This window comes from Rhinolophus ferrumequinum, chromosome 5 (genome assembly GCF_004115265.2).
Source record: "Rhinolophus ferrumequinum isolate MPI-CBG mRhiFer1 chromosome 5, mRhiFer1_v1.p, whole genome shotgun sequence".
Classification (NCBI taxonomy): domain Eukaryota; kingdom Metazoa; phylum Chordata; class Mammalia; order Chiroptera; family Rhinolophidae; genus Rhinolophus; species Rhinolophus ferrumequinum.
In genome coordinates this window covers 27,456,048-27,482,932 of record NC_046288.1, presented here as the reverse complement: position 1 = coordinate 27,482,932, position 26,885 = coordinate 27,456,048, and the positions used below count along the sequence as shown (strand labels likewise).

General features: G+C 35.5%; 1 pseudogene; it reads left to right on the top strand.

Annotated features, from left to right (window-relative positions):
* The first annotated feature begins 1,958 nt into the window (after positions 1-1,958).
* Positions 1,959-24,632, top strand: LOC117022309 (UDP-glucuronosyltransferase 2B4-like; annotated as a pseudogene).
* The last annotated feature ends 2,253 nt before the right edge of the window (positions 24,633-26,885 follow it).

The following is a 26,885-nucleotide window of genomic DNA, read 5'->3' as shown; positions in this document are numbered from 1 at the left end:
GGATCCCTCAGGAACTGGCCTTCATCACACTTTGTTTCTTCCTCACCTCAGACCTGGCGGATACTATATGACTTTCACATGCCAATCCAGTTTCTCAAACGATCTGCAAAGCCAAATGCTGAGACTTAACAGCAACCAAAACTGTTCTCCCAACAAACTGAATGAAGGTGGCATAGCAATTATAGTCTGAATTACAGTGTCAGATGCTTTTGTAGTTCAGATTAAAAATAATGTTAAGGTCAGATGCCCGCACTTCCTGTACCTTTCTTCACATTGTACTCTGAGCATTGTACTCTGTACTCTGAAACCGTACTCTGTAATAACAAAAGTTATTACAAGTGTTTTCTTACAAAAGTGACCAAGGCCAAATCTACATAGAGCTTTTCTACTGAGATGATTGGGAACAGAAGTGACTTTGTAAGGAACACTTTTCCTCCTGAGTATGTGTCTCTAATTCCAGATTAGATTAGACCTCAGCTGTACCTCATGTTCAGTGGCTTTTATCTGAGTTTGCTTTGTGAGTTCACTGTGTGGAATTTAACCTCTTTTGTCAAAGAGGAAAATATGTGTTTGTTAGTTGGTTTTAACAGAAAATGTGGACCAAAAAACCCTTTCCCTAAAAAAATGTATTATAATCTCGTGTTTCCCTGAAAATAAGACCTAGCTGGATCATCAGCTCTAACGCATCTTTTGGAGCTAATATAAATATAATACCGGGTCTTATATTAATTTTTACTCCAAAACACGCATTAGAGTATGGTCCAGCTAGGTCTTATTTTCAGGGAAACATGGTCCTATTTTTATGACGATGACTTTCTGTGAAACGTATGTTAAAATAGTGGGGGTGCTAGAAGGTCATGGCAGATTATCTGTTGGTTATTGTAGAGGATCAAGCATTTGCTTTGTGATGCTTACATGGTTTTATATGCATACTAATAAATTATGCCAAATCAAAAAAGAAATGGTCAGAAGATCTGAATAGATGTTTTTCCAAAGAAGATATACAATGGCCAACAGGGACATGTAAGGGTGCTCAACATTACTAATTATCAGGAAAACGCATATCGAAACCACAATGACATATTACCTCACACATGGTAGAATGCCTATCATCAAAAAGACAAGAGGTAACAAGTGTTGGCGAGGATGTAGAAAAAAGAGAACCCTGTGTGCTGTTGGTGGGAACGTACATTGGTGCAGCCATTATGGAAAACACTATGCAGGTTCTTCAAAAAATTAAAAATAGAACTACCATATGAGCCATACGATGAGTAAGAAGACACAGAAGAAGTACAGCCGGAAAAAAAATTGACATTAGATAATTTGGCAGGTTTCTGATATTTAAGACTGCTTTTGACTTCTTTTACGACGTGGACCCTTTTATGATACAGGCACTGAAACTAAAGAAAATGGTGGAAGGAGGATTGATACTGTATAGAAGCATTTTTACAGACATGAACAAGCTGAAAAGTCAGACAGAAATTAATTATATACCATCCAGTTACATCGCGTGTGCCTGCCTCTCCTGCTTCTCCTCCCACCTCCTCTAACTTTCCTGCCTTTGCCACCCCTGGACAGCAAGAGCAACCCCTCCTCAGCCTACTCAATATGAAGAAAACAAGGATGAAGACATTCAGGATAATCCACTTCCACTGAGAGAAGAGTAAATAATTTTCATGCCACACAGTTAACAAATTTATCTGTTGTGTATGTGTGCATCTTCACGTGAAAATCTAGTAACTGTATGGTAAGAACACAATGAGACATTTTCGTGTCCTCATCATCACCTAAGTATTCATGTACCTTTTGCTTTATCCACTTGCCGTCCACATGCTCTGAGTGTTCATATAATGGATTTACTTTGAGGAGTAGGGAGTTATGTTTTAACTTTCTGATGGATTTCTCCTTGGATATCAGCATGAGCAATGACAGCAACGAACAGTGATTTGAAAAGAACCATTACATTCCACCAGAATGTCTATGAAGTGGATTCCAGTTCTGCTGCTGCTACAGCTGAGTTGTTACTTTAGTCCAGGGAGTTGTGGAAAGGTGCTGGTGTGGCCCACAGAATACAGCCATTGGCTCAATATGAAGACAATCCTGGATGAACTTGTCCAAAGAGGCCATGAAGTGATTGTTCTGGCATCTTCAGCTTCCATTCTTATTGATCCCAACAAACCATCTGCTATTAAATTTGAGGTTTACCCTACATCTTTAACAAAAGATGATTTGGAGGTTTTGTTCACACAGCTGATCTCTAAGTGGATATGTATAAGTCAAAAGATACATTATGGACATATTTTTCACTAATGCAAGAAATCTTTGCAGAATTTTCTAACTATGCTGAAATGCTCTGTGAATTTGTCATTTTTAACAAGAAACTTATGACAAAACTACAAGAATCAAGGTTTGATGTCATTTTCGCAGATGCTGTGCTACCCTGTGGTGAGCTCCTGGCTGAGCTATTTAAAATACCTTTAGTGTACAGTCTCTGCTTCTTTCCAGGCAACACAATTGAAAAGTATAGTGGAGGACTTCTAACCCCTCCATCCTACGTACCTATTGTTTTGTCAGGATTAAGTGATCCAATAACATTCATGGAGAGGGTACTAAATATGACATATATGCTTTACTTTGACTTCTTGTTCCAAACATTTCATAAGAAGTGGGATCAGTTTTACAGCGAAGTACTAGATAAGTCATGTTTTCAGTTGGTAGCATGAAGTCCTAACTTTTGTAGTACCTTGGGAGGTGTTTGTACAAATAGTAAGTTAGAGGAATTTGTCTTTTATAAGGGAAATGATAAAATAAAATTATAAAGTGATCTTTCAATCTCACAATTATTATAGAATGCTTAAATTATAAGGTCATTTTGAACCCTGTTGTCAATTACTAATATAGGACATTCCAGGAAGTTGGAGACCACAGATTTAAGCAATCACATACCCATTCTTGTTTGTTTGTAATAGTCTTTATTTTACAGAGGAGTTTTGGGTCTATAGCAATATTAAGTAGAGATTTACCATATACGCCCTGTCCCACCACATGTGCCTTCTATTATCAACACTCTTACCAGGGAATTACATTTGTTACAATTAATGAAAATATATTGACATATCATCACCATCCAAAGTCCACAGTTCACATAAAGGTTCACTCTTGATATACAGTCCATGATTTTGGACAAATTTATAATGTCATGTATAATACTATAACACTACTATTATAGTATTGTACAGAATAGTTTCACTGCCTGACATGAATAGGCAGAGCATATTCATCCTACATACATACATCCTACATTCATCCTACATACATATACATATCCATCTTCAATAAAGGCATTAGAAATTTCACTAACTATCTTGGATCAAAGCAGATATATAGTAGTTACGATTTTTTTTCCTAGCACGATTCCCATGGAACTTTAAGAAAATTGTTTCCTCTTGTATAGCTTATTTTCATTGAAATTATTTTGCCATATTACCTGAAGGATCTTTCACAATTGAGAGATAAAGTGGCTCTATTTCAGACTTAGGAAACTGATTAATTACAGTCCTTCACTAAGTACTTACAAATCACCTGTTTTAAACACCTAAAATCTTGTTGAAGGGCGGACAATCAAGTTATCAGCTGATATTTTTTTAAAAAACTGTATCTCTCCATTAAACACGAAATGAGCCAAAATTAAGGGTGGACAGATGTTTTTCCATACTTTATGAAAGCTTTTCAGCTATTTTCTTCACATACTTTTATTTACTACACAAATATTAATTAAGTTCTTAACATGAACCAAGTGTGATAGTAGCCAAACTCTCAAAAACCTCAGTTTACTTGGAAAATCTAGGAACAAGGGAAGAGCTTGCTAAATTATAGACTCTAGACGGGGTATTCTATGGAAAGGTGCTTTCATGTGAATGGTTAATTGATTGAGGAGTTGAAATCATTGTTTACATTTGCATTAGTTAATTTTGAAGCTTTACACAGTAAACAAATACATGTTTAATATAGATTAATAATTTTTATGATGCTGAATATACTGTTGTGACATTAGACATAAAAGTTTATTATACTTTGTATATAAACACACACACATATATATTTATATGTATTTTCAAACCAAGCCACTTTTAAACATCTTTGTCTACATTATTCCAAGATCCTTTTAGAAAATTACCTGGTATTTTCACATTACAATATTCTGATTTTTCTACTTTTTGTTTCCTTTTCCCTTCAGGAAAACCTACTACAATAATAGATAAATAATTAAACCCACTACAATAATAAAAGGGGAAAGCTGAAATGTGTCTCATTCGAAGCTACTAAAATTTTGAATTTCCTCACCCACTCTTGCCACATTTTGAATTTGTTGTAGGACGCCACTGCAAACCTGCTAACGGCCTACCTGAGATAAAACCTACTACTGTTTGTTTTGCTTTATTTTGCATTTTCAGTAGGAGTTCTGTGTTCTTTGTTTAGAATGTTTGATCACAATGTGAGAGATATGAGGAACCGGGCAAAATGAACTGACAATTAAAATTTTAAATATTTCAATACCATTAGAAGAATCTGAATTTCATTATCATTAGACAATAAAGTATTATATCTGGTAGACTTTAGGAATAGGGTCAGTTAATTAAGTAAATTAAATTATTCAACACATAAGAAACTGTCAACCATTCATTCAAAGAAAAATTCTTAAAGTGACTAGCCTAGTCCAGAGATAAGTACTAGAAAGCTAGATATTCAGAAAAACAATGTAGACACAATATCCATCATAGACATGTAACATTCTACTGGAAAAGATGGAATATAGCAAGTAATTAAAAATTGTGTGAAAAGTATTGTAAGGAAAAACCACAATACTTGAGAACACCCAGCAGTGATCATACAAAGTATTTCATATCATCGATAATTGAGACCTGAATATGTGCAGTAATAGGAGGAAGGGATAGGGAGAGAGAAAGACACAAGAGATAAAGCAGGAAGAATAATGACAGTTCCCAAAAGTTCAATTCAGTATATCAGGAAGGGGTTGAATAAAGAGGCAGATGATGCTGGAGAAGTTAGAGATAGTAATTATAAGTATTTTGAAGCATCTAATAAAAGGATTCAGGAGCCAATGAAAAGGAGCAAAGGGAGTGAAAATTGAGAGAGATGAGATTTCTTTTTTAAAAAAATCCCTCAAGTTACAGTCACTGGATTGAATTGCATAGGAGCAAGAGTGGAAGGGAGACCATATAGAGGTTGTGCGTGAGTTCAGGCAACACGTGATGGAAAGCTAAACATTAAAAATATGACCACACCTACTCTTATAATTATAATATCAACCTCATATTTCTATTCAATAGAAAAAAATTACCTAATACTCATAAATATTTAAAATGTCTCTGGCACATAGTGATACAGAGTATAACTATTATCACTATTGTTATTTTTGTTAATATAACTAAGGATATTATTAGTAACCTAATATGTGTCATCCTATCTTGATATGATTCCTTATTTAATAAGAACTGGTTTCCAATAGATCAAGATTGCTTTCTATCAAAGTCATAGAGAACATATGAGAACATGTGAAGTACTTAAAAGTAAATGTATACATAATTTGGTGATCAGATGAGCATGTTGAAATACTGAAAAAAAAATTGTAAGGATTTAGGCTCACCACCCAATATTCTAGCTTAAAGGGAACACCATTCCTCAATGATATGAATGTGTGTCCCAATAATATTGGCAATCAAACCCAACGTTCACTTGCCTTCACTACAGCATTTAAAACAATTCCTCAATTTAAGATTCCAGGGTTTGACACCTAGAGCATAAAAGAGATTTGCTTATTTCAGCAGATATTCTCTGCCATATATACACCAAGCCTGTACAAAATCTCAGTAAAGATTCCTCAGCAAAAAATATTTCTCATCATCATAGCTGCCTGTCAAAAATGATGACAGGGAAAATGTACAATACAGGAGAGATCCAATATGGCAGAGTAGATATAACACTGTCTGCTTCCTTCCATGAACAATTAAAATTACAACTAATTATAGAACATTCAATGTAGAGAACCTTCAGAAGTCTAGCTGAACAGAAGTTTTATGACTAAGGATATAAAGAAGCAGCCACATTAAGACTGGTAGGAAGGGTGGAGATGCAGAAAATGCAAACCCCAAACTCTGTGTGGAGGCTGAGAACCAGGAGAGGGGATATCTCATCCATGCAGGTTACCTCAGAGGAGCGAGAGACCCCAGCCACACACCAGCCTCCCCAACCCAGAGTACCGGTTCCAGGATGAGAGCCCCCAGAACTTCTGGCTGTGAAACAGTGGGGATTTCGACCATTTGGGGAGGACGGAAGGCAGAGGGAAACCCAGGCGTTCTCTTACATGTCCAGTGCAACAGACTCTCTTATTCCCAGGCACTCACCTTGTGCTCCAGCAGAGGGACAGTGGAGGCTGTCGGAGACATATGGGGACACACTGAGTTGTATGGCTTTGAATTGAAGGCTGGCGGGCAGTCAACATTTTTACTTGTGAAGGGTTCTGGTCCTGTGCAGCCGGCAGGTGGGAGCAATTTTTCTTGTGTTGATCCATCTCCCTATGCTTATGGTTCAATCTGAACCTGATTGGCCTGAAGAGTTCCACAGCTCCACTCTCCTGACTCACTGGGACCCCAACCCACCCAACTCCCTCAATGAAGGAGGCACTTTCTCCAAGAGCAGCAAGCCCTGACCATATTGCATTCCTTCTTGGAAAGCTATCAGAGTCCTAAAGAACCCAGGCAGGTGGTGACTGGCCTCGGTGTGTTCTCAGACTTTTGCTGAGAAGTTTCAGGCTCACCACTGGCAACAACCCAGAATTTACATTAACCTGGTTACCACAACTCTTCCCACTATAGTGATTCCCTGAGACCCTGCCTCACCCAACTTGCATACCACACGAGGCTTTATCGGTGGCTGAACCTTAAAGGAGCTGGCAGTTGGCAACAGGCCTCAGGGTGTTCTGGCATTTTGTGAAGCAACCCAAGGCCTGGCACTGGTGGCAGACGTCCTCAGCTCACAGCATGTCCTCTCCCACATGCCTCCAGGGTTAGTGCAGGCAGTGAAAAACCAAGGATTGTTTTGTAGCTCTTACTAGGTTGCCCCTAGCTGGCCATAGGCTACGGGTGACCTGGGTCTGCAGCAGAGCCCCTCGCAAGAGGCTGCAGAACCAACATATTTGGAAGTTAGCTTCAGATCACAGCAGAGCACTACCCAATTAGCCCCACAAGTGGCACATACAAAGGGTGGTCTCAATAGGCACCAGAGCCCACTGGGGCAAATCCCATTCATTGGGGTAAGGCCCCCGCACAGCAGCCTGTAAGCTGTGGACGTAGCAAAATCCTCCAGCCAGCCATCCTGAGGGACAGTAACACCCACTGAGGTGCCAATAGCAATCAAAGCTCAACTATAATGAGGGCACACACAAGGGACACTCCTGGAGCACCGAGTGCAGGTGACCAGAAAGACTGTACCAATGGGCCCCACAGGGCACCTACTACATAAGGCCACCTGGCTAAGACTGGGAGATATAGGAGATCTACCTAATACATAGACACAAACAAAATGCAGCCAAAATGAAGAAAACAAAGAAATACATCCCAAATGAAAGAACAGGAGAAAACTCCAGAAAAGAACTACACAAAATGGAGACAAGCAATCTATCAGAAACAGAGTTCAAAACAATAGCTATAAGGATGCTCAAGGAATTTAGTGAGAACTCCAACAAAAGAAAGTAAGCATAAAAAAATGTCGCAGAAACCATAAAAACCATAAAAAGAACCAGTCAAAAGTGAAAAATGCAGTAACTGAAATGAAGAATGCACTAGACGGAATCACCATCAGACTAGATAAAGCAGAGGAGACCGAATCAATGATTTGGAAGACAAGATAGCATAAAACACCTAATTGGAAGAGCAGAAAGAAAAAAGAATATAAAACAAGACCTCTGGACAACATGAAGCATAGCAACATTCACATCATAGGGGTACCAGAAAGAGAAGAGAGAAAAGAAAGCAAGGGATTGAGAACCTATTTGAAGAACTAATGACTGAAACTTTTCCTAACCTGGTGAAGAAAATTGACATCCAAACCCAGAAAGCGCAGAGTCCCAATCAAGATGAACCCAAAAAGGCCCACAAGGCACATTACAATTAGAATGGCAAAGGTTAAAGACAAAGAATGAATCCTAAAAGCAGCAAGAGAAAGGCAACTAGTAACTTACAAGGGAGCTCCCATAAGGTTGTCAGCTTATTTCTCAATAGAAACTTTGCAGGCCAGAAGGGATTGGCACAAAATGTTCAGTGTAATGAAAAGCAAAGACCGACAACCAAGATTACTAGACCCAGAAAAGGTATCGTTTAGAATTGAAGAACAGATACAGAGCCTCCCAGACAAGAAAAAGCTAAAGGAATTCATCACCACCAAACCAGCATTAAAAGGAATGTTAGACGGACTTCTTTAAGATGGAAAAAAAATAATCAAAAGTATGAATTAAAAAATGGCAATAAATACATATCTACTACATAATCAACAACTACTTTCAATGTAAATGAATTAAATGCTCCACTCAAAATACCTAAGAGGGCTGAATGGACACGGAAAGAAGACCCTTACATATGCTACATACAAGAGACTCACTTCAGATTGAAAGACACACACAGACAGAGTGTAAAGGGATGGGAAAAGATATTTCATGAAAATGGTGGGGGGAAAAAGCTGGTGGGGTACCAATACTAATACCAGACAAAATAGACTTTAAAACAAAGCTGTAACAAGAGACAAAGAAGGACCAAGGAATCTCACTTAAGGGTATTTATCTGAAGAAACCGAAACGCTACTTCGAGGGGACATGTGCATCCATATGTTCATTGCAGCATTGTTTACAATGGCCAAGATGAGGCAGCCTGAGTGTCTGTCAATGGAAGAATGGAAAGAGGAAGTGAATACATATATACAATGGAATATTGCTCAGCCAGGGAAGGGAATGGGTTCTTGCCATCTGCAGTGGCATGGATGGACATGGAGAGAACTGTGCTGATGAGTGAAGTATGTGAGACAGTGATGAGACAGATGCAACGTGATTTCGCTTATATGTGGACTCTAAAGAACAAAACAAACAAACAAAACAGAAACAAACTCATAGATATAGAGAACATTTTGACATTTTGATGGTTGCCAGATGGGAGGGGGTTGGGGATGAGTGAAAGGGGAAGGGGAAATTAAGAAGTACAAATTGGTTGTTACCTAGTAACCATGGGGATGTAGGATACAGCATAAGGAATACAGTCAATAATATTGTAATAACTATGTATGGTATCAGATGGGTACTAGATTTGTTGGGGTGATAGATGGGAGGGGTTGAAGGCAGGGTGTGTGTAAAAGAGGAAGGGAAGTGAAGAAGTACAACCTTATAGTTACAAAATAGTCATAGGGATGTAAAGTATAGGCAATATAGTCAATAATATGGTAATAACTATATATAGTGCAAGGTGGGTATTAGACTAGTCAAGAGGATCACTTCTTCAATTATATAAATGTCTAAACAATATGCTGTACAGCTGAAATTAATATAAAATAACACTGAATGCTAACTGTAATTGAAAAATTTTAAAAGGGGTAGGGAAAAGGTGAAGGGGAATAAGAAGTTCAAATTTCTAGGTATAGCAGAAATAAGTCATAGGGATGTAATATACAGCATTACACAGTCAGTAATATTGTGATAGCGTGGTACGGTGTCAGATGGTTGCTGGACTTATCATGGCAATCACTTCTTTAGGTCTATAAATGTTGAATAACTATGGGGTATACCTGAAACTAATACAATTATTATATGTTAGCTATATTTTAATAAAAATTTTTTGAAAAGAAGAATTTGGCAAAGGGCAACAAGATTCTTAAAAATGCATAGATTTTGACTTTATAATATACTCATATGAAACTATACAGATAAAAATAATCAAGATGTGTAAACATGCATATAAATTTCACATAGAGGATACTCCTGAATGAGAAGTAGGGGTGAATCTTGGATACTTTTGACTTCTTTTCATACTTTTCCAGATGTTCTATCAATAAGCATGTCTCATTTTTTTAAGGATGTCACAAAATGAGAATGACCAGCCTATGTCAATGACTTAATCTATAAGGAGAGGCTGTATTACTATAGTACTATAGGGAACCATTTTCCACAGCACAGTTGAAGAAAGCCATTGGCAGAGAGGTAATGAGACAAAACATTGAACACAGGTAACTATGATGTTGCTACAGGTTACTGGAGTCCCACAGCTTATGAGGATTCACAGTGTTAACCACAGAAAACTACAGTGATGTTCATATGAAACTAATGCCATCAGGGTGGAATTATACTTTTGAAGAATTATCTGGACAGTGCAGAGTTTGCAAGGTGTAAGTTTGAAAAAGTTTTCCTCTTTTCTTTATTCTGTAAACAAACAAATAAAAAAAAAAACAAAAAACACTTGAAAAAGAAGCTTTACAACGATTAGGATGAGAGAGGATGAGAAAATATATTTTTAATTGGAAGGACTAGGTCACTGTTTTCCAGAGAGAAAATAACAAATAATAGATTAAAGCAGGACGGGGGACAAAAAAGATGACTACGCAGTTTTGATAAAATATAAAGGAAACTTTTGGCTTGTCTACTTTGTGTTTTTGGTAGAAGAGTACATTGAGCAATGAGGAATTACTCTAACCTAGAAAGTAATATATTACGTTGGTGCAAAAGTAATTTCGGTTTAAAAGATTAAAATTGCAAAACCGCAATTACTTTTGCACCTACCTTATGAATTGAATTTGAATTGAGCTACTTAAGAGGGTGACCAGATCTCCACTGCAGAAAGCCCAGCTGTACCTCTCCCACTGTGGGGCAGGTGCTCCCTGGGGTGATGATAAGGCCCCTCATAACCAGTTTCACATAGCACATTCTACTAGGACATCCATTTTGCAATATGATTTCAGGGCAAAAGCTGTCATGTGTAAACAAGACAGAAATATGGTCACTCAAATAAGTCCTATACAATTATAGCATTTCTGAATTATAAAAAGGAATCTTAGGGCTATTTAATGGAAATTCCAAACAGCAAAGCCAGACTCATGAATGACAGCCTTGCACGTCCAGCCTTTAAAGATTGATTTAGGGGGAGAGTTTCAGAAACACTGATACAGGTTTAGATGAGGTCATAATATACTTTTTCTTAGTGTTTATAGTCTGAGAAATAAAATACAAAGACAAACAAAAATATAATTCTCTAAAAAACCAGCTGAGATTAAACACAAGTGATTTAAGTAGAACTATAAAAATAAAGAAAGGCGAGTTAATAGCCTGCTGTTTGGCTGCCTTCCAAGAATCTATGTTAGTAATTAATAACAATTATAAATGAAAAGTTTGGATATAATATTGTCTAAGGGCATTTCCTCCTCAGTACTATGTATAGACTGTATTTCATTTCTTGCTTTTACACACACAAACATTTCACAAATATACATTATAAAGGAAAATATGTAACAGATCATTTGTACACTCTCAAAGGAAATGGGAGATTAGGTATGCTATAAACAGCTACTGATGAAAAAGAAATGGAGTTTCCTCAAAAAGTTAAATATAGAATTATCGTTGAGTCCAGCAATTCCAGTGATAGTTATATATCCATAACAATGGAAATTAGGATCATGATGAGACATTTGAACATCCACCTTCACAGCAGCACTATTCACAAGAGTCAAAAGGTGGAAACAATGTAAGTGTCCATTAACAGGTGAATCAATAAACAAAATTTGGTATTTATACACAATGGAATATTCTCAAGCTTAAAAAGAGAAAATTCTAATATATGCTACAACATGGATGAAACTTAAGGACATTATGCTAAGTGAAATGGATTACTTACAAAAGATAAATACTGCATGACTCTAGATATATGACGTATCTAGTCAAATTCATGAAAACAGAAAGTAGAATGTCATTTGCCAGAGACTGATGAAAGTGGAAATGGGGAAAAAACTCTGTAATGGGTATAGTTCCGAATTTGCAAAATGAAAAGTTCTGCAGATTGGTTGTATAACAAAAAGAATATATTTAAAATTACTGAACCCTTAGGAAAGTTTAAGATGGCAAATTTTAGGTTATGTGTATTTTACTACAACTTTTAAAAAGGCACTACATTAATTCCTGATAATACTTACTTTTCTCTTGATAGTTGTTTGTAGCCATCCTTTCAATAGTGTTTGCTGTGCTGCTGTTCTTTTACGAAGCAAATCTTTCTCCACAGGAAATTCAAGAGTTTGCCCAGAGCTCTGAGGAAAATGGTATTGTGGTATTTTCTCTGGGGTCAATGGTCAGTAACATGACAGAAGAAAGGGCCAATGTGATTGCATAAGCCCTTGCCCAGATTCCACAAAAGGTGAGACAAAAATACCCTAATAGCTTCAATTTATCTCAGATATCAGTTTAAAACCAAAATACATACGGCAGGCACTAAAGTGATTCAAGGGTGTTTTTGATTGACGATAACTTTGGCATTAAAACTGTGATGACAAAGAAGTGCATTTATGAGATACAGCATCAAGTTTGGTATCATAATGGTATTCTAGCTAGGTACACATATCACCAAATTCTGTCCTATCACTTGTCCCTTTTCCTGGCAGGATTCCTGAATGCACTATAGATACTACAGAAGTTCTCAGAAAGGAGTTAAATTTTCACAGTAACATTAAACAGGACTTGATAACAGTCAGAAAGGTAACATGCCCTTTAGACCAGGTCATCTAGGCCTCTCTTACTTCCCCTGAATTTTGGAATAGGCCTATGCCCTGTATTTTTCAGGGTGCTATTCAGAGAAAGGATGCCCAAGGCTTACCAAGCTGCATCCAGGTACCTAAACCAGACATGATGATTTAGATAAAGAGAAAATCTTTATCTAAAGATAAAGTTGGCTGGGACCTGCTAAGGTCTGAAGCTGGAAGACATAAAAGAAAAGATGGAGGTGGGTCCGTCCCTTAAGGTGGCCACGTGCTTTATAAAATGTGGGCCAAGGAGAAATAAATATAAAATAGAGCAACCAGAAGCAAGCCTGATATGGGACAGTTTCAGATGCCCCCTTCTCCGTGAAATATGGTAGGAAATTATTTTTAATATATATTTGCAGTCTCTGGGTATTTGTGAACTACTTTTTAACTTCCTAACAGATGTAGCTTTCTCCGTATCACCCATGATAGTTTGCTGAGAACCTGAAGTTACATGAACACTCACACAGCAAATAGATGTAAACCACTTCTAAGCTAGAATCCAGCTTGACGATTGCTTGGGAATCCCAAAATCTGGACCTAATTTTAGTACCGAGACTGGAAATGGCTTGGCCAGTCATGATTAATTAACCATATTAATCAATACTGTCAGTGCATCCTAGCACATCATGAAGTGTTAACACTAGGGTGAATAAAATTTAGCATCATCATATTTCATCTTTTTCACAGCTATACTTTTCTTTATGAAGTGCCAATGTGCTCTTTTGTACATTTTAAGAATTTTCAATCCTAGCCACAGTGATAACACTATACTTAGGTAAAAATTATCACTTGAAATTTTTCTTAGAAGCAGATTAATAATTAGCAAACTAAAAGAAGCTAAGCATACTTATTAAGCAAAAATTATTAATAAATTGCTAAAATTCAGAATTACTTTTCACAAACAGCTGATTGCATTGATTTTGTAAATCAAAAGATGTAAAACTCTAATAAAACAACTTACGGAACTAGTGGATATAAGTAAAGCACTTCCCTCATCACACAAAAAGAAATACACGGAGAAAGTAAGTATGCTGAAGAAAATGGAATACTCTAAATATCAAACTTTCTTTTACATAAACTTAATGGTAACCATTCAAAAAAAAATCTAGAACTGAAATATATACTGTAATAAAAGAAGAAAGAGAGGGAAAAGTCATAGAATACCACCACACAGAAATAATAGACAACAACAAAAGAGCAAAGAAACAATGGAGACACAGTCTTACCAGAAAACTAAAGATAAGATGATAGGAAATCCTCACATATCAATAATCACTCTACATGTAAATGGACTGAACTCACCAATCCAAAGGCAGATTGGATAAAACCTAAACCCAACCATATGCTGTCTCCAAGAGACACATCTCAGCTACAAGGACAAACATAGATTCAAAGTGAAAGGGTGGAAATTGACACTCCAAGCAAATGGTACCCAGAGAAAATCAGGTGTAGCCATACTGATATCAGATGAAACAGACTTCAGGGTAAAAAAGGTAACAAGAGACAAAGATGGACATTTCATAATGGTAAAGGGGACTATACAACAAGAAGACATGACAGTCATCATATTTATGCCCCCAATCAGGGAGCACCAAAATATACCAAGCAACTACTGACAGAACTAAAGGGAGAAATAGACCAAAACACAATTACACTAGGGGACTGAAATACATAATAGACAGCTATGGATAGATCATCCAAACAGAAAATAAATAAACAGCAGCCCTAAATGACACGTTGGATGAAATGGACATAACTGACATTATTATAGAGCACTTCATCCTAAAACATCAGACTATACATTCTATTCTAGTGTACATGGAACATTATCAAGGATAGACCATATATTGGGACATAAAACTAGCCTTAGCAAATTTAAGAAGACTGAAATCTGATCAAGCATATTCTCTGATCACAAATTGGATATCAACTGCAAAAAGGAAGCAGGAAAAAACACAAATACATGGAGACTAAACAACATATTTTAAAGAACAACCAGGTCAAAAAAGAAATGAGAGATCAAAAGATACATAGAAACAAATGAGAATGAAAATACATCCTACAAAAATTTTTGGGATGCAGCAAAAGCAGTTTTAAGAGGGAAATTTATATCATTACAGGCCTATCTCAAGAAACAAGAAAAATCCCAAATAAATAACCTCACATTACACCTTAAAGAACTAGAAAAAGAAGAACAAATGAAACCCAAGGTCAGTAGAAGAAAGGAAATAATAAAAATCAGAGCAGAACTAAATGAAATAGAGAACAAAAAGACTATAGAAAAATTTAATATGACAAAGAGCTGGTTCTTTGAAAAGATTAACAAAATTTAAAAACCCTTGGATAGACTCACTAAGATAAAAAGAGAAAAGACACTAATAAAATCAGAAATGAAAGAGGGGAAGTTATCACAGATGCCACAGAAATACAAAGGATCATCCAAGAATACTATGAAGGAATATATGCCACCAAATTCAATAACTTAGAAGAAAAGCCCAAGTTCTTAGAAACATATAGCCTTACTGGGCTGAACCATGAAGAACTGGAAAATCTAACTAGACCAATCACCAGTAACGAAATTGAATAAGTCATCTAAACCTTCCCAAAAGCAAAAGTCCGGGACCAGATGGCTTCACTAATGAATTCTACCAAACTTTCAAAGAGGATCTAATACCAGTCCTGCTCAAACTCTTCCAAAAAATTGAAGAAGAGACAGTACTCCCTAACTCATTTTATGAGGCCAACATTACCCTGACACCAAAACCTGGTAAGGATAACGCAAAAAAAGAAAACTACAGACCAATATCTCTGATGAATACAGATGCAAAAATCCTAAACAAAATTCTAGAAAATTGAATGCAACAATTCATTAACAAGATTATTTATCACAACCAAGTGGGTTTTATCCCAGGGGCACAAGGATGGTTCAACATATGCAAATCCATCAATGTGATATATTGCATAAACAAATAAAGGACAAAAATCATATGATTATATCAATTGATGCAGAAAAAGCATTTGACAAGATACAACATCCATTTATGATTAAAACACAATAAAATAGGTACAGGAAGAAAATACCTTAACATAATAAAGGCCATATATGATAAACCCTCAGCTAATCTCATAATTAATGGTGAAAAACTGAAGCCCTTTGCTCTATGTTCAGGAACACGACAGGGCTGTCCCCTATCACCTCTGCTTTTCAACATAGTGTTGGAAGTCCTCGCCAGAGCAATCAGGCAAGAGAAAGAAATAAAAGGCATCCAAATTGGGAATGAAGAAGCTAAACTGTCACTCTTTGCAGATGACATGATGCTATATATAGAAAACACTAAAGACTCCACCAAAAAGCTATTAGAAACAATCAACGAATACAGTCAAGTTGCCGGCTACAAAATCAACGTGCAAAAATCCATTGATTTCCTATATACTAACAATGAAATCTCAGAAAAAGAAATCAAAAAATCAATTCCTTTTGCAATTGCAGCAAAAGGAATACAATACGTAGGAATAAACTTAACCAAGGATGTGAAAGACCTACATGCTGAAAACTGTAACACATTTTTAAAAGAAACTGGACACAAAGAAATGGAAAGACATTCCGTGCCCATGGATAGGAAGAATCAACATAGTTAAAATGGCCTTATTACCCAAAGCAATATACAGATTTAATGCAGTCCCCATCAAAATCCCAATGGCATTTTTTAAAGAAATAGCACAAAAAATCATCAGATTTGTTTGGAAAAACAAAAACCCCCGAATAGCCAAAGCAATCTTAAGAAAAAAGAACAATGCTGGAGGTATCACACTCCCTGACTTTAGCTTGTACTACAGGGCTACAATAATCAAAACAGCATGCGTTGGCAGAAAAACAGATACGTAGACGAATGGAATAGAATTGAGAACCCAGAAATAAAACCACATAAATATGGACAGATAATTTTTGACAAAGAAGCAAAAAACATACAATGGAGAAAAGACAGCCTCTTCAGTAAATGGTGCTGGGAGAATTGGAAGTCTATGTGCAAAAGAATGAAACTGGACTGCTATCTGTCACCATGTACCAAAATGAATTCAAACTGGATCAAATACTTAAGCATAAGACCTGAAACAATAAACTGCATAGAAGAAAACATAGGTACTAAACTTATCGACCTTGGGTTCAAAGAGCATTTTATGAATTTGACTCCAAAGGCAAGGGAAGTAAAAGCTAAAATAAATGAATGGGTCTATATCAAACTAAAAAGCTTCTGCACAGCAAAAGAAACCAACGACAAAATAAAGAGGCAATCATCTGAATGGGAGAAGATTTTTGCAAGCAGTGTCTTCGATAAGGGGTTAATATCCAAAATATAGAAGGAACTCATGCAACTCAACAAAAAAATTGGGTTCAATTGAAAAATGGGCAGAGGACCTGAAGAGACATTTCTCCAAAGAGGACATACAAATGGCAAAGACATCTAAAAAAATGCTCAACATCACTAATCATCAGAGAAACACAAATAAAAACCACAATGAGATATCACCTCACCCCAGTTAGAATGGCTATCATCAACAAGACAAATAGTAACAAGTGTTGGAGAGACTGGGGAGAAAAAGGAACTCTCATACACTGTTGGTGGGAATGCAGACTGGTGCAGCCACTATGAAAGGCAGTGTGGAGATTCCTCAAAAAATTACGATAGAATTACCATATGACCCAGCAGTCCCTCGCCTCGGTATCTACCCAAAAAATATGGAAACATTTATACATAAAGACACATGTGCTCCAATGTTCATTGCAGCTTTATTTACGGTGGCCAAGACATGGAAACAACCAAATGTCCTTCGATAGATGAATGGATAAAGAAGTTGTGGTATATATACACAATGGAATACCATTCGGCGGTAAGAACAGATGCCATAGGACCGTTTGTGACAACATGGATGGATCTTGAGATTATAATGCTAAGTGAAATAAGTCAGACAGAAAACAGAGAACCACATGATTTCACTGATATGTGGTATATAAAAAACAAAAACAAAAACAAACAAACAAATGAGAAACAAAAACTCATAGACACAGACAATAGTTTAGTGGTTACCAGAGGGTAAGGGAGTGGTGGTAGATGAGGGTAAAGGGGATCAAATATATGGTGATAGAAGGAAAACTGACTCTGGATGGTGAACACACAATAGGATTTATAGATGATGTAATACAGAATTGTACACCTGAAATCTATGTAACTTTACTAACAATTGTCACCCCATTAAACTTTAAAACAAAACTATAATAAAACCGAAAAAATAAAAAATAAATAAGTTAATATTAAATCTGGAAGAAGAGAGCTAGTAAAATAGTTAATACAAAATATATGTGAAAATTATTAATTTGCTACTGTTTTTGCACTAAAATTACATGACTACCTGAAATATTTTATATGCTTGACATAATCATTGACAATCTCATTTGTCTAACCCCTAAATGTGAAACATCACTGCATTCATACCAATTGAATACAAAAATAAGTACATGTAATATGAGTATTCTTCCTGTATCAGTGTTTTATTCCTTCTCATTATCTAACATCTCTTGTCCTCATTTCCTTAGCTGTAATATGTAAGGGGTTTAACTAGATGTCTCTTAATCTATTTAGAATCTAACACACTAAAATGTGTAGTTACTATTGGAATAAGTTACCTTCTTTACCCTAACAGGTTATATGGAAATTTGATGGCAAAAAAAAAACACCAGATACCTTAGTACCAAATACTTGGCTCTATAAATGGATCCCACAGAATGACCTTTTTGGTAAGACTCTGGAAAACACTGAAATGAGAATCAGTCCAACCACAATGCTACAAAATTCACCAAGACATTTACTGAACATTTCTTATTGAAAACCTCAAAAAAAAAAAACGTTCTTACATATAGTTCCCAGGCCTAGGGGAAAGGATAAGTTATAACAGTTGGCATTTTTTATAGTTACATTCCTTATGGCCAGAAACAAAGTATCTTCATTTCATGTGTAGTAACCTGTCACAAAGAATATTTCAACACTTTCTGGATTGTCACTCTCTTAATTCTTTCTTTACATCAGTCCTTTTCCCCAGTCTGAGGGTGTATCAGGTGCCACAAAAATACATCTCTTTTATTTCTAGTGACCCTCTATTTTCTATAGAAAAAAATCCAGTTTGTTTCATGAAGTGGTAACACATTTTATCATAGCGTACACCCTATCCTTTCTCTTATTGCTGTGTCATCACCATCATACTTTAGGAATGCTGAAGTATCATACAGGAATGCTGCCTTGAAAGACAAATGATCAGACTCAGTGACTTCACTATTCATTAACAGAATATATTCTAATATGCCCCTACTTTTTCTTTTTTGCCTATACTTTTTTTTAAATCCAGAATATTCTCTTTCCAGAATATTTGTCCACTGGCAACTTATATTCATTTTTCAAGTCACAGGAAACACACCAGTCTTCTACGTAGCCTTCACTGCCTCTCCAGCGGACTTAGGTGCCTCTTTGAGTTCTGAAAGACACTGTGATGCAGTCTAAAGTGTATAATAATCTGTTATCTAAATATACTTTCTCTTTCAGAACCTTTACTGCCCAACTCTCATTTTATTCTAAGACTTAAAATTAACAATTTGCTTAAATTCACCCAACCCTAGGTCATCCAAAAACCAAAGCCTTTGTAACTCATGGTGGAACCAATGGCATCTGAGGCGATGGACCACGGGATCCCCATGGTGGGCATTCCTTTGTTTGCGGATCAACCTGATAACATCGCTCACACGAAGGCCAAGGAAGCAGCTGTCAGATTGGACTTCAACACAATGTCAAGTACAGATTTGCTCAATGCATTGAAGACAGTCATTACTGAGCCTCTGTATCACAATTTTTGGACAGGTTCTCGTCAACAGTGAATATGACTTTCATCCCATTTTCAGAAGCTAATTTTAAAATTATTAACATGACTTAACCCATCTTAAATCTATTTTTATTTTTTATTTTTAATTTATTGGGGTGACAATTGTTAGTAGAATTACATAGATTTCAGTTGTGCAATTCTGTATCACATCATCCATAAATCACACTGTGTGTTCACCACCCAGAGTCAGCTCCCCTTCCATCACCATACATTTGATCCCCCTCACCCTCATCCCCCACCCCCAACCCCCTTACGCTCTGGTAACCACCAAATTACGTTCTCCAGATTAATTTTCAAACCCCGTGGCCATCCTGTGGTCACCGACTGCCCTCCAATCCCCTCACCCTCCCCCCCCACCCCCCACCCCTCCCGCCCATCTAGCAACCCTCAGTTTTTCCTCATTGTCTCCCAAACTGTTTCTGATTAGTTCATTCACTTATTCTTTTCTTTAGAATCCGCAAATAAGTGAGATCATATGGTACTTATCTTTCTCTGTCTGACTTATTTCACTTAACATAATGTTCTCTAGATCCATCCATGTTGTTGCAAATGGTAAGATTTCTTTCTTCTTTATGGCTGCATAATACTCCATTGTATAAATGTACCACAGTTTCTTAATCCAGTCATCTACCGATGGGCATTTTGGTTGTTTCCATGTCTTAGCTATTGTGTATAGTGCTGCAATATACATAGGAGTGCATAGAGATTTTTGAATTGAAGTTCTGGATTTCTCCGGATAGATACCTAGGAGTGGAATTACTGGATCATAAGGTAGTTCCATTTTCAGAATTTTGAGATACCTCCATACTGTTTTCCATAGCGGCTGCACCAGTCTGCAATCCCACCAACAGTGCACAAGCGTTCCCTTTTCTCCACATCCGCGCCAGCACTTGTTGTTTGTTGATTAAATCTCTTATTTTTAATCAGACATTTATTTCAAAGTTGACTTTTAATACCATTGATTTAATAGGTAACCAAGTAGCGCAACAATTTTTTACACAAAAATTGCCAAGTGATGTAGGCAATTGTAAAAAGAACACATTTAAAAAATACATGATAGAACCATAGAAAAAATAATGATGGACAAGAATATTATAAATTATCAATTCACTATCTAAAATTTCTGAAATTATCTTTTTGCTCAAAATTGATTTTATCATTCATATTTTATAATAAACATATATAATACCACAAAATAACACTTGTTTAAAGTATAAAATTCAAATACATATGGTAGATTTACAGAGCTATGAAACCATCACTATAATATAAATTAAGGACATTTTAATCACCCTAAATGGAAATGTCATATGTGTTAGAATTCACTTCCAATTACTCCTCCCCATACACACATACATACTCAAGGAACCATTAATCAACGTTCTATCTCTATAGATTAGCCCTTCTGGACATTTCATATAAATGGAATCATACAACATATATCTTTTATAATAATTGGTTTAATTCATGTAGGATATATTTTGAATTTCTTTTCTGTTGTAGCTTTGTACTGCTCAATAATATTTTATGATATAAATTATAGCATGTTTTATTTATCCATCTATCAGTTCAGGGGCATTTTGTGTTTCCACATTTGGCTATAATGAATACTGCATTATATTTTTGTGTGAATATATGTTTTCATTCGTTTGGGGTAGTATCTGTAAGTGGATTCTGGGTTATGGTAACTTTATGATTAACTGCTAAACTGATGTCCAAAGAGTTTGCACCATTTACACTTTCTACCAGCTATGTATGAGGGTTCCATTCTCCACATTATCGTGAATATTTGTTATCATCAGTCTTTTTATTACAGGTATCCTAGCAGGTATGAAATAGCCTCTCTTTGTGGTCTCGATTAGCATTTCCCTTATAGCAAAGAAGGTTGAGCATCTATTCTTGTGCGTATTGGCCATTCATCTATCTTATTTGGAGAAATGTCTATTTCAATGCTTTGCCAATTTTTGTATTGGGTTAGTTGTCCTTCTTGTTATTGGATTGTAGAGACTCTTTATATACTATAGAACAAATATCTATAGTTGCAAATATATTTTCTCCCAGTCTAGTTGGTTGATTTCTTGCTCTCTTATCAGTGTCAGTTCAAGCAGAAAACGTTTCAATTTGATAAAATTTTAATGATTAAGTTTTTCCATATTGCAAAGGAAAATAACGTGGAATTTGTAGTGCCTAGCATTGCGACCATCAGTTGAGCATTTATTACTACCCCTCAGCACTATTATATATTAAAATATCATATTTTACTACATTAAATATTATATCAATGTAATTATAGTATGCTAATATAATTATAGTTCTATTATATTAACATGTTATATTAATATTAAACACTGTGGGAGACTTTAAAAATGAATTATCACAAAAAAACGACAGTACAATTGACTTACAAAATACTTTTAAGGACACAAGAAAGAATAAGAAAAAAGAGGTTGGATAAATAGAAAAGAAAACATAGGGTAAGGTAATAGACGCAAAAGTAAAAATGTCAGTAGTTACAGTAAATCTAAACAGTAAATCTGTACAAGAAGATTGTAAGTATAAAGGATAGAAACAGATCTATTTCAGCAGTAACCATACAAAGGTATTGTACTAATATCAAACACGTAGACAAGAAGCACTACTAAAAATAAAGATATTTCAGAATGATAAATAGGTTAATCTTTCAATAAAATAAAAAATATTCATTAGTAACACCTACTAATAAATTCACCAAATAAACAAAGTAAAATTAGACAAAAGGAAAAGCAAAATGCACAAATATATAACCATGACAGGACATTTTAAAATACATTTCTCAATGATATAGAAAAAAATGACACAATAATGAATAGGTATCCAAAATTCTGAAGACATGTTTAAAATGTAACTTAGTTTATCTATGTATAATAAATATATTCCACAAGCTACATAGAGCACCCTCTTGGACCCTTTCACTGCTCCCTTCCCCAAATATAAAACAATGGGAAAACATGTATTTCAAGAGCATATGAATTTACTAATGGAATTGGCCATATATACTGTAGCATAAACCAAGATGCAGTATTTGAAAATATCATATGATAAAGAGTATCTTGTTTTGGCCAGACTAGGATTGTTAGAATCGTAAGACAAGATAACTAAAAAATCTCTAAATTTGAAAAGCAAGCATATATTTCTAAATAATTCAGTGTCAACCAAGAAATCATAGTCATAAATTCACCTTCTCATCAAATCTACTTCTAGGTATAATGCTACAAAAATGCCATAAATATGTAATCCAAAAGATGTATAGAAGAACATTTATAACAGCATTAGTAGTAATGGCTAAAAAATTACTAATAGTCAAAATATCCATTGATCATTAAATGTAGAGATAATTTTGTGGTATTTTCATACAATGAAATACTAAATAGTAATTAACCAACAACTGCTACAGAAAAGACAAAACAAATGAGTATATACTATACTGACTCTATTACATAAACAAGAAAAACTAATTTATGGTATTAAAAGTCAGGATAACAGTTAATTTGGGAAAGAGTAGTGAAAGGTCCGGGAATGGGTGCTTCTATGTAGCTTGTGGAATTCTTTATCAATATCTGTACAATAGGTATATTGGTATGTCCATTTCATGGTAATTTTCTTGCTAATTTTTAAATTTTGAGCTGATCACTTAGGATATGTGTTTTTCTTATGAATTTTATACATAAATTGAAGGCATATTTTACTAAATGTATTGTACTTAGAAATTCTAGGAATCAAATAGTAAGAAAAAAATCAGATATAAAAGAAATGCCTAGGGTTGCTATCATAGTGTGGGCAGGAAAAGCCTTTCTGAGATGTGACACTGGGCCAAGGCCTCCAAAAAGAGGTAGAAGCAGCCCTGGGGTGTTGCAGGGAAGACTTGCTCCAGGAGAGGGACAAAGGGGATAGAAAGTGCAAAGATGCATATGTGAGAAAACATTTGGCAGCTCAATGAATAGCTAAGGATTAACGTGACTACACAGAATGTGCATGGGACAAAGGATAGAAGAGGTTGCCAGGGGTCTGTCCATCTAAGGTCCTACTCGTATAGGGCAAATAATAGATTTGGGTTTTATTCTAAATGTGATGAGAAGCCAGATAGAAATTTTGAGCAGAGGAGTGTCATAATCTGATGTGTTTCAAAAAAAAAATTATTCTGGCTACTGGGTTGAAAATAGACAGTAGAGTTATGAAGAGTAGAAGCCCAGAGACTGGTGAGGAAGCATTTCTCCCTCCACGACACAATTCCTCTTTAAAATTTCAAGGGCATTATCCTAAATAAGCATTTTCTATCATTCAACATATAGCATATAGAATTGCTACCATTTCCTCCGCTAAAAAAGATTAACTTTTCTACCTATCTTCCATCATCACCAATTTGTCAATCAGCAAATTCCAATTTAGAAATCAAACCTTCTTGAGACCCAAATAAAAATCTACTACTTCTGTAATTCTAAGGCATGTATTTTAAATCATTTGTTTGACAAAAACCTTTCATGGTTTTGAATTGTTTGAGCAAATTAACTTCCTTTCAATGTTGGTGTCTTTTTGTTTCTCCTTTAGATATAAAAAGAATGCTATAAAATTATCAAGAATTCACCAAGACCAGCCAAGGAAACCTCTAGAGGGAGCAGTCTTCTGAATCAAGTTTGTCATGCGCCACAGAGGAGCCCAAACACCTGCGGCCAGCCTCCTACGACCTCAACTGGTTCCAGTACCACTCTTTGGATGTAACTGGGTTCCTGCTGACCTGTGTGGCAACTGCTGTATTTGTCATCACAAAATGTTGCCTGTTTTGTTGCTGGAAGTGTGCTAAAACAGGAAAGAAGGTAAAAAGTGATTAGTTGTATCTGAGGACTGAAGCTGGTATGCCTCACAGATGGGACTCCTCCAGTATATTCCAGAAAGAAGTTGTGATATAAGGATCCCTTCCTCTTGTGACAGAACAATGTTTCACAATTTAGCTTGTGAGTTCAAAATTTGTTTTAAGTGATTTACTACCTGTTTGAGTTAGAAATATTTCATTCCAAAGAGAAAAAACTGGCAAAAGATTAATAACAAACTATGGGTTTATATTGAAATTTACGGTTCTAATTTACAAGCAATACCAAAAAAAACAAAAAATTGAGTTTAACAGTGTTTCACATATTGTGTATGGACACAGAAACATTAAAATGTCTACACATAGTATCCACATTATTTTGCAGATACGCAGAATATTTTAACTTCATTTTGGTGCAGAATTTTGTAGCTTTAACATTTGCTAAGGAAACTGTTCAGGGCTTGGAATTCTGTAAATAGATTCACCCTTCCATTTCATTTTGGGAGACCAATAATGCCCCTTTGCTTTTACTGTACATCCAGCCTCAGCATCATTTGTTACCTAAAGACATGGCAAGTTGTTTGTCTTTATCCAGTTTAAGTCATTTCCCAGTGGAATGTTTGTTGAATTAGAATTACAATAGCTGCTATCTGCTTCCTATTATAAAATTGAGCTATTTGTGACAAAGTCTTTGATTCCACAAACTAATTCTCTTTTCTTCATGTCCTTTAAAAATATTCACCTGGTTGCTTTCACTCTCATATTCAGTATTTGATAATGGATGTAAAGTCCCAATTATAGATTAAGATAATATAAAACCTGTACTCTAAAAGGACTTAGTGGATTTTTATTCTCTCAAATGTGGGGGGGGGTGTGTGTGTGTGTATACTTCTTTCAAAACAAGACATAATATAACTTAGCTACTTATAGATATGGGGTGAAATTCAATGTGTTTTTTTAATACAATTTTAAATAATGACTATTATTCTATATAGCCATACTAGATCAGCATGTCTCATTCTTTTGTCTCTTTCTTCAGGACACTATTTCCCCATTCCTCCCATAACTCTTATATATAAACATTAAATCCTTTGTTATGACAAAGAACAATATAATCAACATTTTACTAAAAGTTAGGCACACTATGACTGACATAAGCAGTAACAACGAGAAGAACACAAAAATTACACAACTACTATGGAAAATGGGTAAATCAAATCAAAGGAACATAAGGCCCTCCTGAACCTGAACATCAGGACAGTACTTTATAGTCAAAGTGGTTGCAGAAGAGGAAAAGTATTTATTGGTCTTTATTGGTCAAGAAGATTACTATCAAAGTTTTAAAACATTCTCTAGTCAAAGGCATGAAATTTATTTTAAAAACAAATTAAAACTACGATGGTAGGGGAATTATAGAAAAAAAAATACTACAGAATTTCTCATACAACTTCTCTAGATAAAGGACAGAAAAATTTTAAAAGAAAAGTAGAATATAGTACCATAGTATATATTATTATTAAATCATGTATTTATACTTAAATAATTTACCTCAAATCTATCCTGCAACACAGGTAACAGAAAAGGTATTGGTATTCATTGTATAGTGAGAACTACTACAAATCTCCACCAAAAGTCAAACACTCCAAACACCATCTATGAAAATAGATGAAGGACATGAACAGCAACTTCACAGAAGTAAAATGGACAATAACACATAAAAGATAACAAAGATCAATGGTGCTTCGAGAAATGAAAATTAAGTCATTAAATTATTTTCGTACAGGTAATTTGCCAAACGATTAATCTGGTAAAACTGTTTTTAAGGAAGTACAATGTGGAAATACCCCATGCCTCAGTTTCACCACCAGTGAAATGCAGATAAACTAATAGTAGTAAATACCTCTTGGGGTTGTTGAAAGGATGAATGTTTTAACATTGTAAAGCACTAAAACTAGTTGCTATATAATGAAAAACGTAATTTGCATTATCATTTATTAAATGCATAGAAAAATTTCCACAACGATTTTAATCTTCACATGAGTTACTTAATATATTGTTTTCTCTGTAGCCTTAACCAGGAGAGTAGTAGCAGCAATAGCTCTAAAGCAAGGGGGGTATCCCTGAGCCACAGGGTCCAGCTGCTGACCAGAATAGCTTAGGGATCTATAGAGATCTCCATGTTTTTGGGTAAGTACCCCCAGGGCATTCCCTTCCTTTTCATTTACAAATAGGAAAAAGGGAATCTGATAATTAGGATGCCCAAGAGCAGGTGGGT